The sequence below is a fragment of the Peromyscus eremicus genome, unplaced genomic scaffold (assembly GCF_949786415.1).
Source record: "Peromyscus eremicus unplaced genomic scaffold, PerEre_H2_v1 PerEre#2#unplaced_355, whole genome shotgun sequence".
In the NCBI taxonomy this organism is placed as follows: Eukaryota; Metazoa; Chordata; class Mammalia; order Rodentia; family Cricetidae; genus Peromyscus; species Peromyscus eremicus.
The window spans coordinates 36,769-50,840 of NW_026734591.1; the positions used below are offsets into that span (position 1 = coordinate 36,769).

Here is a 14,072-nt window from a genome sequence, read left to right on the forward strand (position 1 = left end):
GTATGGCCATACAGTTTGTAAGCAATATAAGTCTCTGTGTTTACTTGGTTGGGTCTGAGCAGCTGTGGGATTGGCAGGTGAGACAGATTTGTCCTGAGTGTGGGCCAGACAGGAAAACTCTAGCTACAAATGGTGCCCAAGGCGTTGGCAAGAGTTTCCACCTAAAACCTGAGAAAAGATTCTAAAACGGAGCTAAAAACAGCTTCCTAATTGTCTCTCTCAAATGAGTGGCAGCTGCCGGTTTGAGCTACTCGTGGGTTCCTGGCATGCACACTCCACCTGCAGTATGGCAGGAATGAGGCCTCTGCAAGTGGCACACTAAGCTACATGGTGGATTTATCCTTTGGTAGTACAAAACAAAAAAAAGAGGTTTCTGGGCTACACGCTGCTTGGATGAAAGCATAGAACCACGATAGCTCCCAGAGCTGGCGCTAAATGTACCACCACCATGTTGGGAAACTGAGGTGGGCAGAGCCAGCAGCCATAGCACCATTTCAGTCTTACAAATGCTGCAGTTTAAAGCAATAGATTCACAATAAGACAGATTCAGATGTAATAGTTAACAATGTGTGTAAAATATACTTAGGCTTGAAAGAGACATAAAAGGTGATATATACAGTTATAGAAACAAATACATAGTTTTACAAAATAAAGTCTTTAAAGAGACAATAAAATTAATATAAAAAAATAAGCCACGTAAAGATGAATATTACACAGAGAATCTGGATTGTGTTGTCTTTGGGATTTTTAACTGCAGAAAAACATTTGATTGTAAAAGATGTTAAGTTAAATCAATATGTATATTTTAAAGATACCTTGACTTCAAAATTTGGATGTAAGGATGTGTTGCTTTGGAAAGGAGACTCTGCTTTTGTTCCCACAGAAAGCCAGAGGCTATGGATTTGTTCTAGACTAAGATACATCAGGTTTGACCAGCCAAGACCCCCTGAAAGGTCTCTGATGACACCATGGCCCAAATGATCCAACATCCAGAATGGTTTGCAGGCAACTGGCTCAGACGATACACCCTCACGGATTATTCCATAATCCTAAAATTTTCTTTGTGTCCCCATAAGACACAGCGCCCCCCTCCAGCAGGAAGTAGTAAGAGAAGCTACGCCCAAATTCCCAAAACATATGTAAGTTTACTTTGTTAAGGTTAAAAACTTTCTTTTTGAAAAAAAAAAAAAAGAAAGAAAAGGGGAAGTGCTGTGGGATGTTCTGTATGGCAAATGTGTTGCTCTGATTGGTTGGTAAATAAAACACTGATTGGCCAGTAGTCAGGCAGGAGGAAGTACAGGTAAGACAAGGAGGAGAATAAAGCTGGGATGTGGAAGGCTGAGTCAGAGACACTGCCAGCTGCCACGATGACAAACAGCATGTGAAGATGCCAGTAAGCCACGAGCCATGTGGCAAGGTATAGATTTATAGAAATGGATTAATTTAAGCTGGAAGAACAGTTAGCAAGAAGCCTGGTATGGCCATACAGTTTGTAAGCAATATAAGTCTCTGTGTTTACTTGGTTGGGTCTTAGCATCTGTAGGACTGGCAGGTAAGAGAGATTTGTCCTGAGTGTGGGCCAGGCAGGAAAACTGTAGGTACAATGATCCACCATGAACAACTTGTTTTTATCTCAGAGATGCAGAGATGGTTTGAAATACACAAGTCAACAGATTTAACAAAGCACAGAAACAGACTTAGACAAAAAGTCACCTAATCTTCTCAATACATTTACATAAGGCCCTTGCCAAAATCCAATATACCATCATGATAATAATCCAGAGAGTGTAAGAAAAGGAGCATATCTCAACACAATAACAATTATATAAGGAGAAACTCAGAGCCGACGTCTTCTTCAATAGAAGAAAACACGAGTGCCTTGAGGTCATAAGAGACAAATTTGTTTATCATCTTGAATGCTTTTCAATGTTGTGCTCAATCTATAAGCTGGAGCAATACATCAGGAGAACAAAATTAAAGGGAGACCAATAGGAGAATAGAAATCAATACTGTTTGTATTAGTTATGGTTTCTATTGCTGGGAAGAGATACCATGACCATGGCTACTCCTATTAGGGAACCATTTCATTGGGATGGATTCCTGTTTCACAGGTTTTGTCCACCATCATCATGGTGGGACATGGCAGCATGCAGGCAGACATGGTCCTGAATAAGGAGCTGAGAGTTCTCATCCTGATCAGCAAGCAGTAAAAGAGCCTGTGTCTACTCTGGGTGTAACTTGAGCACAGGAGACCTCAAATGGCCCCCACAGAGACGAACTTCCCCCAACAAGGTCACACCACCGCCAACAAGGCCAAACCTTCTGATAGTGACACTTCCTATAAGCTTATGGGGCCCATTTGCATTCAAAGTACCACACTGTCCAAAGAAATTTTCCTGGTAATAGGGTAGGCAACTCTTTATTTTATAAATATCCTCCAAATTCATTTGGGAATATAAATAGCATTAACAGTTCTTACACAAAAGTAGTTGCTTTTGTTTTGTTAACATTGTGCATCAGGTCAAATCCTCTGAATGTGTTTCCTTTTTTCTTTGTACCTCTTACATAGTGAAGTGCCATGAAAAATGAAGGATAGATTTAAACTTTACTGTGCACAATAGATTTGCTATTAAAATGTCTTTGTCTTCCATATATACTACATAGAATTTCATGAACACTTGTCACAAAATTAAGAATTCAAGTATGTTCTTAGAAATCAAATAAGACCTTTCTAACATATGTTACCAATACTCCTGTTGATAGAGTGTGTCTGACCCTAATGGACCACAGAAATCTTCCACAAAAGCTCCCAACTCATCCAATATGGACAATGATGCAGAAAAGAATGTAATAATGCATCAGGAGAGAAGTAAGTACTACATTTTAAAATATACTTGTTCTATAGAATGATTGTGTATAGAACAGAACACTATCTGTAATAGACAGACAACTACACATATAGGAAGCAAAAGGATTAGTAGATTGGTAATAACACACACACATTATCAAATCTGAGCAACAGATAAGATTTTGTTTGTCAAAGACAGAGTCCTTGCTCCCACCTCTCAGGTGTCCATATTTCATTTGCTTTATCTTCAGAAATATATGAGATCAATCTGAATATGTAAGTGAAGGGAACTCCCATACAGTGGGGGCTGCTTCCTAAACCTCTGTTCAGAGTAAAACCACACCCAGACACTTGTTTTGGAGAGATATCCTTTATTACGCAGAGAAGATATGTTAAATGTTTCCCCTGCAGTTTATACTTAATTCAAACTATTGCTTGGGAAAATGAAAATAAATATTTTCTCATCCCTAATGTGTCTTCATTATAGCAATGGACAGCTTTTCCCCTAAATGTTCATTGTACTTCGTTTAGTGAAATATGTGCACTTGTTAACAGCATCTGTCATGGAAGACCAAGAGCGTGCCTCAGAAGAGCAGAGGCAGCACAGTGCTAGAAAAACTAAGCAGCCATTTGTAAGTATAAACTTCAGTTTACATTGCACATTTATGCTGTTTCCACAGTAATGTTCCATAGGTCAAATAAGGTTAAATTTAATATGTCTTCTAGAATTAATACATAGAACGTAAACTTTTTTTTTAAGTATTCTTACAATTTATTCTTTGAAAACTACATTCAACACTGACTCCTTCCATCTTGTGCTGGTGGAACTCATCATTCTGCTTCTGCTTCTTCTTCTTCTTCTTCTTCTTCTTCTTCTTCTTCTTCTTCTTCTTCTTCTTCTTCTTCTTCTACTTCTACTTCTACTTCTTCTTCTTCTTTTTCTTGTTCTTCTTCTTCCTCTTCTTCCTCTTCCTCGTTCTCTTGCTCTTCTTCTTCTTCTTCTTCTTCTTCTTCTTCTTCTTCTTCTTCTTCTTCTTCTTCTTCCTCCTCCTCCTCTTCTTCTTTGCTTAATGTCTCTTAAAATTTACTTTTGTTTTCGTTTTTGTTTTCTGAGACTGTTTTTCTGTGTAGCTTTGCACCTTTCCTGGAATTCACTCTGTAGACCAGGCTGGCCTCAAACTCACAGAGATCTGCCCGTCTCTGCCTCCTGAGTGCTGGGATTAAAGGTGTGTGCCACCACTGCCGGGCTCTTAAAATTCTATTAGTAGCCCACTGAGTCCAAGTAGGGCTGACCATCTGTGAATGTGTGTGAAGACACCTCCTGGGACATGAGCTATCTGTCCTAAGCCACAGCCCACAGATAAATTAATCTCCTCTTTTCACAACCAGCCATGGCCAATTGCTACTCATCTAGTGCTGGGGCCTTGAAAGATGTTTCCTCATTCATGCTGGCATCTTGACTGGCTTGAGCATTTGCAAGTCTAGTGTATGACACAGCTGTTCTGAGTTGATCAGTGCATCCGTTATGCCATGTCCCAAAAAGAACATTTCAGTGTACTTCTCTCCAGATTCAAACTCTTACATTGTTTTCAGACCATTCTTCCTCATTGTTTCTTGAGCTTTCAGTAGTGGAAGGTCAATGCAAATGACCCATCTGCACATGAACCATCACACTGGCTTATGCTTATCATGTTAACTAGTTATGAGTCTCTACATTAACCATTACCCTCTGAAAAAAAAATCATCTGGCCAACAATGAGAGTAGAACAAACCTATGAGTATAAATGTAAATAATAATAGCACTAGTTGATTCTCCTGAACTAGCTTATGACTATTCCAGACATAAGTGTTTGACAAGGTTACAGCATCAGACATTTAATCCATTGCTTGATGCAGGTCTCCCATCCATTCCTAACAAGGTTGGTTATTTACATAACTTCCACCCAACCATTGTGGACAGCTTGCCTGGCTGGTCACTGTTGTCATAGGAAAGGTCCAAGACTGGATAGACTCTTGATATATTTCATGACCAGTGACTGGAACTACAACTTTTATTATGATGAAAGGCAAAATTCCTCATCTGCTAGGGATTGAGTTCTAAATGCCATGAAACCAGACTGTGTGGTATCTTCAACCAAAGAGTCTTACCATTTAGTTATGACAAACAACCAGAAAGTGTAGAAATATATTGTGTTATTTGGGGTAACATGGGGGCCTACTTGACCGATAACTCAAAAGGAGGTATCTTTTCCCTTGTTTTGGAGTTTCAATGTAAATCTCATGCCTTATTAGGGAAGTCAACACATTCCAGGTACCTCTGAACAAGCTCTTTTTAGTATATCTTTTAAACTATTTGACCAACTAGTCGCTTCCACAAGCCTTCATACAGCCTTAGTCTTTGTTCAGTTACACCTTAGTCCCTGCTCTGACTTATTCTTCTACCTTCATTGCCACTTAAACCTTAGCCCAGAGTACTTATTGCTCCAGTGTTATTTCTTGTCACCTGTGTTCTACCTCCCCTTAAATTATATTTTACTTAATTTGCAAGATCTTGGTTCCTATCAGGCTTTTTTCATAGACCTTCATTTTTATTTGGCACTCATCCTTCTGTCCTTTATCCTCCAATTCTTCCATGATTGAAACTGTCAACATCCAGTATTCTCCTTCTCTGATTTAATTTTACATATATTTTCCTATCTCCCTTTCAATGGGTCCATCTACAATAGACCATGTCTAATTTCTAGGCTTCCTCGTATAATTCTATTTGAACATAAAAAGTCTAATATCTACACATGAGGACAGCATATCACATTTCTTTTTTAATCCTAGCTGGCCTCATTGAGTAAAACTTCTTCTAGTTCTATTAATTCACTTGCAATTTTTACTATTTCATTTTTCTTTACATTGAGTAATATTCCATTGTGTGTATATACCACATTTTCCTTATCCTTTCATCTGCTGATGACTATCAAGGTTGATTCTATAATCTAGGGCAGGTGAGTGGGATTCTTTCATTGATTTTTTTATTCAGTTTGTTATCACTGATTTTGGTGTTAAATTTGTGAAATGCTAATTTGTTGTAGTGTTTATCAGCTTTAAGACATTTTGTGGAGCCTCAACCCTTTTACAGCTGATAAAATCCTACCATCTTTAAGTAGGGGAATTCTGAGTTCTCTCACACTTTGTGTGCCTTAATATCATTCTTACCTTATTGGGTCTATCTAGAACTTCAGCTCTTTATTAAAAAGAGTAGAGACAGTGAACAATGATTGCCTTTTTTTCTTATCATTGTGGTTAGATTAATATTTTTTCTGCATTTTAGAACATGTAGATGGTAGGCTTGTTGTTTATTGCTTGTACAATTGTGACATACTCTCTACCCACACCTAGCCTCTGCTTAACTTTATTCACTAAGTTCCACATGTTCAGTTGTTCAAATGTTCAATGACCAAGTTGTTTTTATCTCAGAGATGCAGAGATGGTTTGAAATACACAAGTCAACAGATTTAACAAAGCACAGAAACAGACTTAGACAAAAAGTCACCTAATCTTCTCAATACATGTAGATAAGGCCCTTGCTAAAAACCATATATACCATCATGATAATAATCCAGAGAGTGTAAGAAAAGGAGCATATCTCAACACAATAAAAATTATATAATGGGAAACTCACAGGCAACGTCTTCTTCAATAGATGAAAACATGACTCCCTTGAGGTCATAAGAGACAAATTTGTTTATCATCTTGAATCCTTTTCAATGTTGTGCTCAATCTATAAGCTGGAGCAATACATCAGGAGAACAAAATTAAAGGGAGACAAATAGGAGAATAGAAATCAATACTGTTTGTATTAGTTATGGTTTCTATTGCTGGGAAGAGATAACATGACCATGGCTACTCCTATTAGGGAACCATTTCATTGGGATGGATTCCTGTTTCACAGGTTTTGTCCACCATCATCATGGTGGGACATGGCAGCATGCAGGCAGACATGGTCCTGAATAAGGAGCTGAGAGTTCTCATCCTGATCAGCAAGCAGTAAAAGAGCCTGTGTCTACTCTGGGTGTAACTTGAGCACAGGAGACCTCAAATGGCCCCCACAGAGACAAACTTCCCCCAACAAGGTCACACTACCGCCAACAAGGCCAAACCTTCTGATAGTGACACTTCCTATAAGCTTATGGGGCCCATTTGCATTCAAAGTACCATACTATCCAAAGAAATTTTCCTGATAATAGGGTAGGCAATTCTTTATTTTATAAATATCCTCCAATTTCATTTGGGAATATAAATAGCATTAACAGTTCTAATATAAAAGTATTTGCTTTTGTTTTTTCTTAATATTGTGCATCAGTTCAAATCCACTGAATATGTTTCTTCTTTTTTTTCTCTTACATAATGAGTTGCCATGAGAAATGAAGGATAGATTTAAAGTTTACCATGCAAAATAGTTTTGCTACTAAAATGTCTTTGTCTTCCATATATACTACATAGAATTTCAAGTACACTTGTCATGAAATTAGGAATTCAAATATGTTCTTAGAAATCAAATAAGACCTTTCTAACATATGTTACCAATACTCCTGTTGATAGAGTGTGTCTGACCCTAATGGACCACAGAAATCTTCCACAAAAGCTCCTGACTCATCCAATATAGACAATGATGCAGAAAAAGTTGTAGTGATGCATCAGGAGAGAATTAAGTACTACATTTTAAAATATACTTGTTCTATACAATGATTGTGTATAGAACAGAACACTATATGTAATAGACAGACAACTACACATATAGGAAGCAAAAGGATTAGTAGAATGGTAATAACACACACACATTATCAAATCTGAGCAACAGATAAGTTTTTGTTTGTCAAAGACGGAGTCCTTGCTTCCACCTCTCATTGTCCATATTTCATTTGCTTTATCTTCAGAAATATATGAGATCAATCTGAATATGTAAGTGAAGTGAAGCCCCATACAGTGGGGTCTGCTTCCCAAACCTCTGTTCAGAGAAAAAACATACTCAAACACCTGTTTTTATGAGAGATTATTTATTAAATAGAGAAGATAAGTTAAATTTTTCCACTGCAGTTTATACTTAATTCAAACTATTGCTTGGGAAAATGAAAATAAATATTTTCTCATCCATAATGTGTCTTCATTATAGCAATGGACAGCTTTTCCCCTAAATGTTCATTGTACTTTGCTTAGTGAAATATATGCACTTGTTAACAGCATCCATCATGGAAGACCAAGAGCATTCCACAGAAGAGCAGAGGCCGCACAGTGCTAGAAAAACTAAGCGGCCATTTGTAAGTATATACTTCAGTTTACATTGCACATTTAAGCTGTTTCCACGGTAATGTTCCATAGGCCAAACACGGTTAAATTTAGTATGTCTTCTAGAATTAATACATAGAACGTAAATTTTTTTATATATTCTTATTATTTCTTCTTTGAAAACTACATTCACCACTGACTATCTCCACCTTGTGCTGGTTGAACTCCTCCTACTACTCCTCCTCCTCCTCTTCCTCCTTCTCCTCCCTCTCCTCCCTCTCCTCCTCCTCCTTCTTCTTCCTCTTCCTCTTCCTCTTCCTCTTCCTCTTCCTCTTCCTCTTCTTCTTCTTCTTCTTCTTCTTCTTCTTCTTCTTCTTCTTCTTCTTCTTCTTCTTCGTTTAATGTCTCTTAAAATTACTTTTGGTTTTGGTTTTGTTTTTGTTTTCTGAGACAGTCTTTTTCTGTATAGCTTTGCACCTTTCCTGGAACTCACTCTGTAGACCAGGCTGGCCTCGAACTCACAGAGATCTGCCTGTCTCTACCTCCTGAGTGCTGAGATTAAAGGTTTGTGCCACCACTGTCTGGCTCTTAATATTACTATTAAGAGCCCACTGAGTCCAAGTAGGGCTGACCATCTGTGAATGTGTGTGAAGACACTTTCTGGGACATGAGCAATCTGTCCTAAGCCACAGCCCACAGATAAATTAATCTCTTCCTTTCACAACCAGCCATGGCCTATTGCTCCTCATCTAGTGCTGGGGCCTTGAGAGATGTTTCCTCATTCATGCTGGCATCTTGACTGGCTTGAGCATTTGCAGGTCTAGTGTAAGACACAGCTGTTCTGAGTTGATCTGTGCATCCATTATGCCATGTCCCCAAAAGAATATTTCAATGTACTTCTCTCCAGATTCAAACTCTTACATTGTTTTCAGACCATTCTTCCTCATTGTTTCTTGAGCTTTCAGTAGTGGAAGGTCAATGCAAATGACCCATCTGCAGATGAGCCTTCACACTGGCTTATCCTTATCATGGTAACTAGTTATGAGTCTCTACATTAACCATTACCCTTTGAAAAAAAAATCATATGTCCTACAATGAGAGCAGAACAAACCTATGAGTATAAATGTAAATAATAATAGCACTAGTTGATTCTCCTGAACTAGCTTATGACTATTCCAGACATAAGTGTTTGACAAGGTTACAGCATCAGACATTTAATCCATTGCTTGGTGCAGGTCTCCCATCCATTCCTAACAAGGTTGGTTATTTACATAACTACCACCCAACCATTGTGGACAGCTTGCCTGGCTGGTCACTGTTGTCATAGGAAAGGTCCAAGACTGGATAGACTCTTGATATATTTCATGACCAGTGACTAGAACTACAACTTTTATTATGATGAAAGGCAGAAATTCCTTGTCTTCTAGGGATTGAGTTCTAAATGCCATGAAACCAGACTGTGTGGTATCTTCAACAAAAGAGTCTTACCATTTGTGTATGACAAACAACCAGAATGTGAAGATATAGATTATGTTATTTGGGGTGACATGGAGGACTACTTGACCGATAACTCAAAAGGAGGTATCCTTTCCATTGTTTTGGAGTTTCAATGTAAATCTCATGTCTTATGAGATAAGTCAACACATTCCAGGTACCTCTGAACAAACTCTTTTTAGTATATCTTTTAAACTATTTGACCAACTAGTCGCTTCCACAAGCCTTCATACAGTCTTAGTTTATGTTCAGTTACACCTTAGTCCCTGCTCTGACTTATTCTTCTACCTTCATTGCCACTTAAACCTTAGCCCAGAATACTTATTGCTCCAGTGTTATTTCTTGTCACCTGTGTTCTACCTCCCCTTAAATTATATTTTACTTAATTTGCAAGATCTTGGTTCCTATCAGGCTTTTTTCATAGACCTTCATTTTTATTTGGCACTCATCCTTCTGTCCTTTAGCCTCCAATCCTTCCATGATTGAAACTGTCAACATCCAGTATTCTCCTTCTCTGATTTAATTTTACATATATTTTCCTATCTCCCTTTCAATGGATCCATCTACAATAGACCATGTCTAATTTCTAGGTTTCCTCGTGTAATCCTAATTGAACATACAAAAGTCTAATATCTACACATGAGGACAGCATATCACATTTCTTTTTTAATCCTAGCTGGCCTCATTGAGTAAAACTTCTTCTAGTTCTATTAATTCACTTGCAATTTTTACTATTTCATTTTTCTTTACATTGAGTAATATTCCATTGTGTGTATATACCATATTTTCCTTATCCATTCATCTGCTGATGGCTATCAAGTTTGATTCTATATCCTAGGGCAGGTGAATGGGATTCTTTCATTGATTTTTTTATTCAGTTTGTTATCACTGATTTTGGTGTTAAATTTGTGAAATGCTAATTTATTGTTGTGTTTATCAGCTGTAAGACTTTTTGTGGAGCCTCAACCCTTTTACAGCTGATAAAATCCTACCATCTTTAAGTAGGGGCATTCTGAGTTCTCTCACACTTTGTATGCTTTGATATTCTTCTTACCTTATTGGGTCTATCTAGAACTTCAGCTCTTTATTAAAAAGTATAGAGACAGTGAACCATGATTGCCTTTTTTTCTCATTATTATGGTTAAATTAATATTTTTTCTCCATTTTAGAACATGTAGATGGTAGGCTTGTTGTTTATTGCTTGTATAATTGTGACATATTCTCTACCCATACCTAGCCTCTCCTGACTTTTATCATTATTGTCCAAATGTTCAATTGTGTTAGTGGTCGTTCATACATATTGGGATAATCATGTGATTTTCTTTATTCCATTTATTTGATTTGTTGTATGTATTGGTTTATATACATTTCTCTTACCCTGCATTCTTGCATAAAACCATAAGGGCCATCATGGATATACTTTTTGTTATGGTCTTAAATTCTCTTTGCCAATATCATTTTTAATTTTATATATATGGTTATTTGTCTACATGTATTCTTGTGCATGATATGTGTGCTTGGCATACTCAGAGGCCAGAAAAGAGCATCCAATTTCCTGGAACTGGAGTTACAGATAGCTGTGAGATATGGTGTGGATGCTGGGAATTGAAAGTGGGTCCTCTGGAAGAATAGGCATTGCTTGTCAATGCTGGGGCATCTCTCAAACCCAGGCTTGTCAATCTCACATTTAGAAGTTTTGTATCTGTTCTCATCGTGAAAATCAGTCTGTGGTTTTAACTCTTTTCATAGGAATCTTTCTCTAGTTTGTGTATCAAGGTATTATTGGCATCATAAAAATGTTGGAGAAATCCTTTGTTTTACTATTTCATGAAATGGTCTGAGTAGCAATGATATTCATTTTTCTTTGGTATTCTGTAAAACTCTGCAAATAATCCATCTGGTCCTGGTCAGTTTTTAGTTGAAAAGTATTTTGTTCCTTCTTCAATCTCAATAGTGCATATATATATATATATATAAAATCATCTCCTTCCTCCTGACTTAATTTCATTACATACAATGAATCTAGAAATACATCCATTTCTTTTACATTTTAGAATTACATGCAAAGGAGATTTTTAAATATGTTTGTGATTTGAAGGATATCCTTCTTCTGGGAGTCAACCTCTGTTTAAGCCTAGAACAGGTTTCATATGTCAATACAGGTGGTGCCTGGCAGGTGAAACCTAGCCACCTTTGGGAATGGTCCCGAGCAGAATACATAGGTTGAATCAAAGCAGTGAGAGCCTCTCAACTGGTCGTGGAGTTTGCCTAGTTCATCAGTGGGCCTAACCTCTAGAAGGCAGGGTCCCTCACTTGGTGTAGGAAGTCATACTGCCTGGGATTCTGGAGGAAAATCCCTGGGCCTTATGTTGTTGTAGGAGATCATGCAAGTCAGGCCCCAGGACAAAGTTCATGGGTATCTTATGTGGCCCTAAAGGGAAGTCAGAATCTTTCATCTGGTTCTGGAGTTTCTGGAATATCAGAGGTAGCCTAAGCCTAGAACTCAGAGTCCCTCCCTTTCTGAAGGAGTCCTAGTACTTAATTCTCGTACTATTGTAACTTATTCTAAAATTGTGAATGTATGTAAAATATGCAATCAGCCATAGTTGCCCTTTTTAGTTGAATGGATGGTTCAAATCTTTGGTGACATGGTTTTAATTTTTAGTTTAAAAACTACTTATTTTACATAATCTCTTTCAGATTGATGCTATAAGAGCATGCTTTTGTGCATGTTTCACCAAAAAACGGATCTCTTCTTCCCACTACAAGAAATAGAAGAGAAAACATAAAAAAGTGATGGTAAGAGTTATATTTTCTTTTAAAATGTATTAGAAAGAATGTTTATCTAAAATATATACTCAGTTTTCCAGCTCAGGAGTATAAGTATTTCAGTGCAGCATGGGGGATAAAAAGAGTTAACTGTCAATGGAATGATTATCTCATGAGTCAACAACTGGCTAAATCAAGATTGTCATCAATCGCATATATATATATACATATATATATATAGTTATTTAGATAGATTATATAGATATAGATAGTAAGATAGATAGAAGGATGGATAGATGCATGGATGGATGGATGGACAGATGGACGGACAGATGGATAGACGGATAGATGATAGATAGATAGATAGATAGATAGATAGATAGATAGATGACAGATGATAGATATCTAGAATGTGTGTGTATGTATGTTTTGGTCACATTTCAAAGGTTCAGGAATATTAGGAAATAAAGCTGAAGAGAGAAAGCTGGGAGCTAAAGAATATGAACAGTTTCAAATACTGGACATAAAGGAGGAAAATGGGGCAGTGTGTCTGGTGGTCGGGGAGAGAATAAATTCTTTAGAAAAGGAATAGTATGGTGTTGAAAATGTAAAAAGAACATAAATCGATTTCTAACACAAAGGTTTCATTGATAAGAAGAAAAGATATTCCTAACCATCTTCCATGTTTTCCTCACTGTTGTTACATACTAGAGTTAGGTTCCAATTTAGACTTTAAGGCTCGGTTGAGTTTTATGATTAGGCTTCCTGTTATATAGTTAGAGTAGATTTAAGGTTAGAGTTAGGTGTTCGCATTAAGGTTCACAAATGTCATGGAGCATATAGATCTGTCATGAAAGTGAAGTATTCAATGGAATGTTCACGTATTCAATGAAAGGTGAACTTTACAAAAACGTCTCTATTGGCACACATGTTCTAGAAATGCATTTTATGAATGCTCTAACTAGCTCTTTTCACCATATAGTTTATAAAGCAGAAGAGAGCACTGTGTATTTAAAATGAATTATTCTCATCCTAGAACTTGGACAAGCCTACGACAATTGCCTGACAACTTCTCCGACCATCCACAATAAGACAACTCAGGAGAAAATCTGTCTCTTCTCCAATAATTTCTTTAAGAAAAAGCACATTTTTATTTTATGTTTTAGAATAATATAGTATTATATTACATATTCTTCAGTGTTATTTTCACCTGTTTATTTTGTTTTATTATGTTATAGTATATTACACTATTATATTATCTTCAGTTTTTATTTCCATAAGTTTATCTTGTTTTCTTAGATTATGTTATATTATGTTAATATTATAATAATATTATGCTTTCTTCAGTGTTTATTTTACATTTACCTTCCTTCCCTTGATGTAAATAGTTCATGTATATGTGTACATATGTATATATGTATATATGTTTATATGTATATATGTTTATGTGCTTTGTAATATATTTTTAGAAGATACCATTTTTGAATGTACAAAGTTATTGAATAATTAATTAATAATAATTAAATAATAATAATTTAATTACCCATTCAAAATTGTTTGAGTCCATTTAATTGCTATATTTCCCTTTAGCTCTTCTAGTTACTAATGCAGCTATACAGTATTTGATGATGGTCATTGATGGTTCATCCATACCTTCTTTATGTAAATAAGCACTGTTTTAGTT

General features: G+C 36.6%; 1 long non-coding RNA gene across 1 annotated transcript; it reads left to right on the plus strand.

Moving 5' to 3' along the window:
• The first annotated feature begins 8,028 nt into the window (after nt 1-8,028).
• Nucleotides 8,029-13,602, plus strand: LOC131901783 (uncharacterized). Its single transcript, XR_009376876.1, has 3 exons — nt 8,029-8,157; nt 12,320-12,418; nt 13,425-13,602. It is a non-coding gene; the product is annotated as an uncharacterized LOC131901783 (long non-coding RNA).
• Nucleotides 13,603-14,072: the final 470 nt, after the last annotated feature.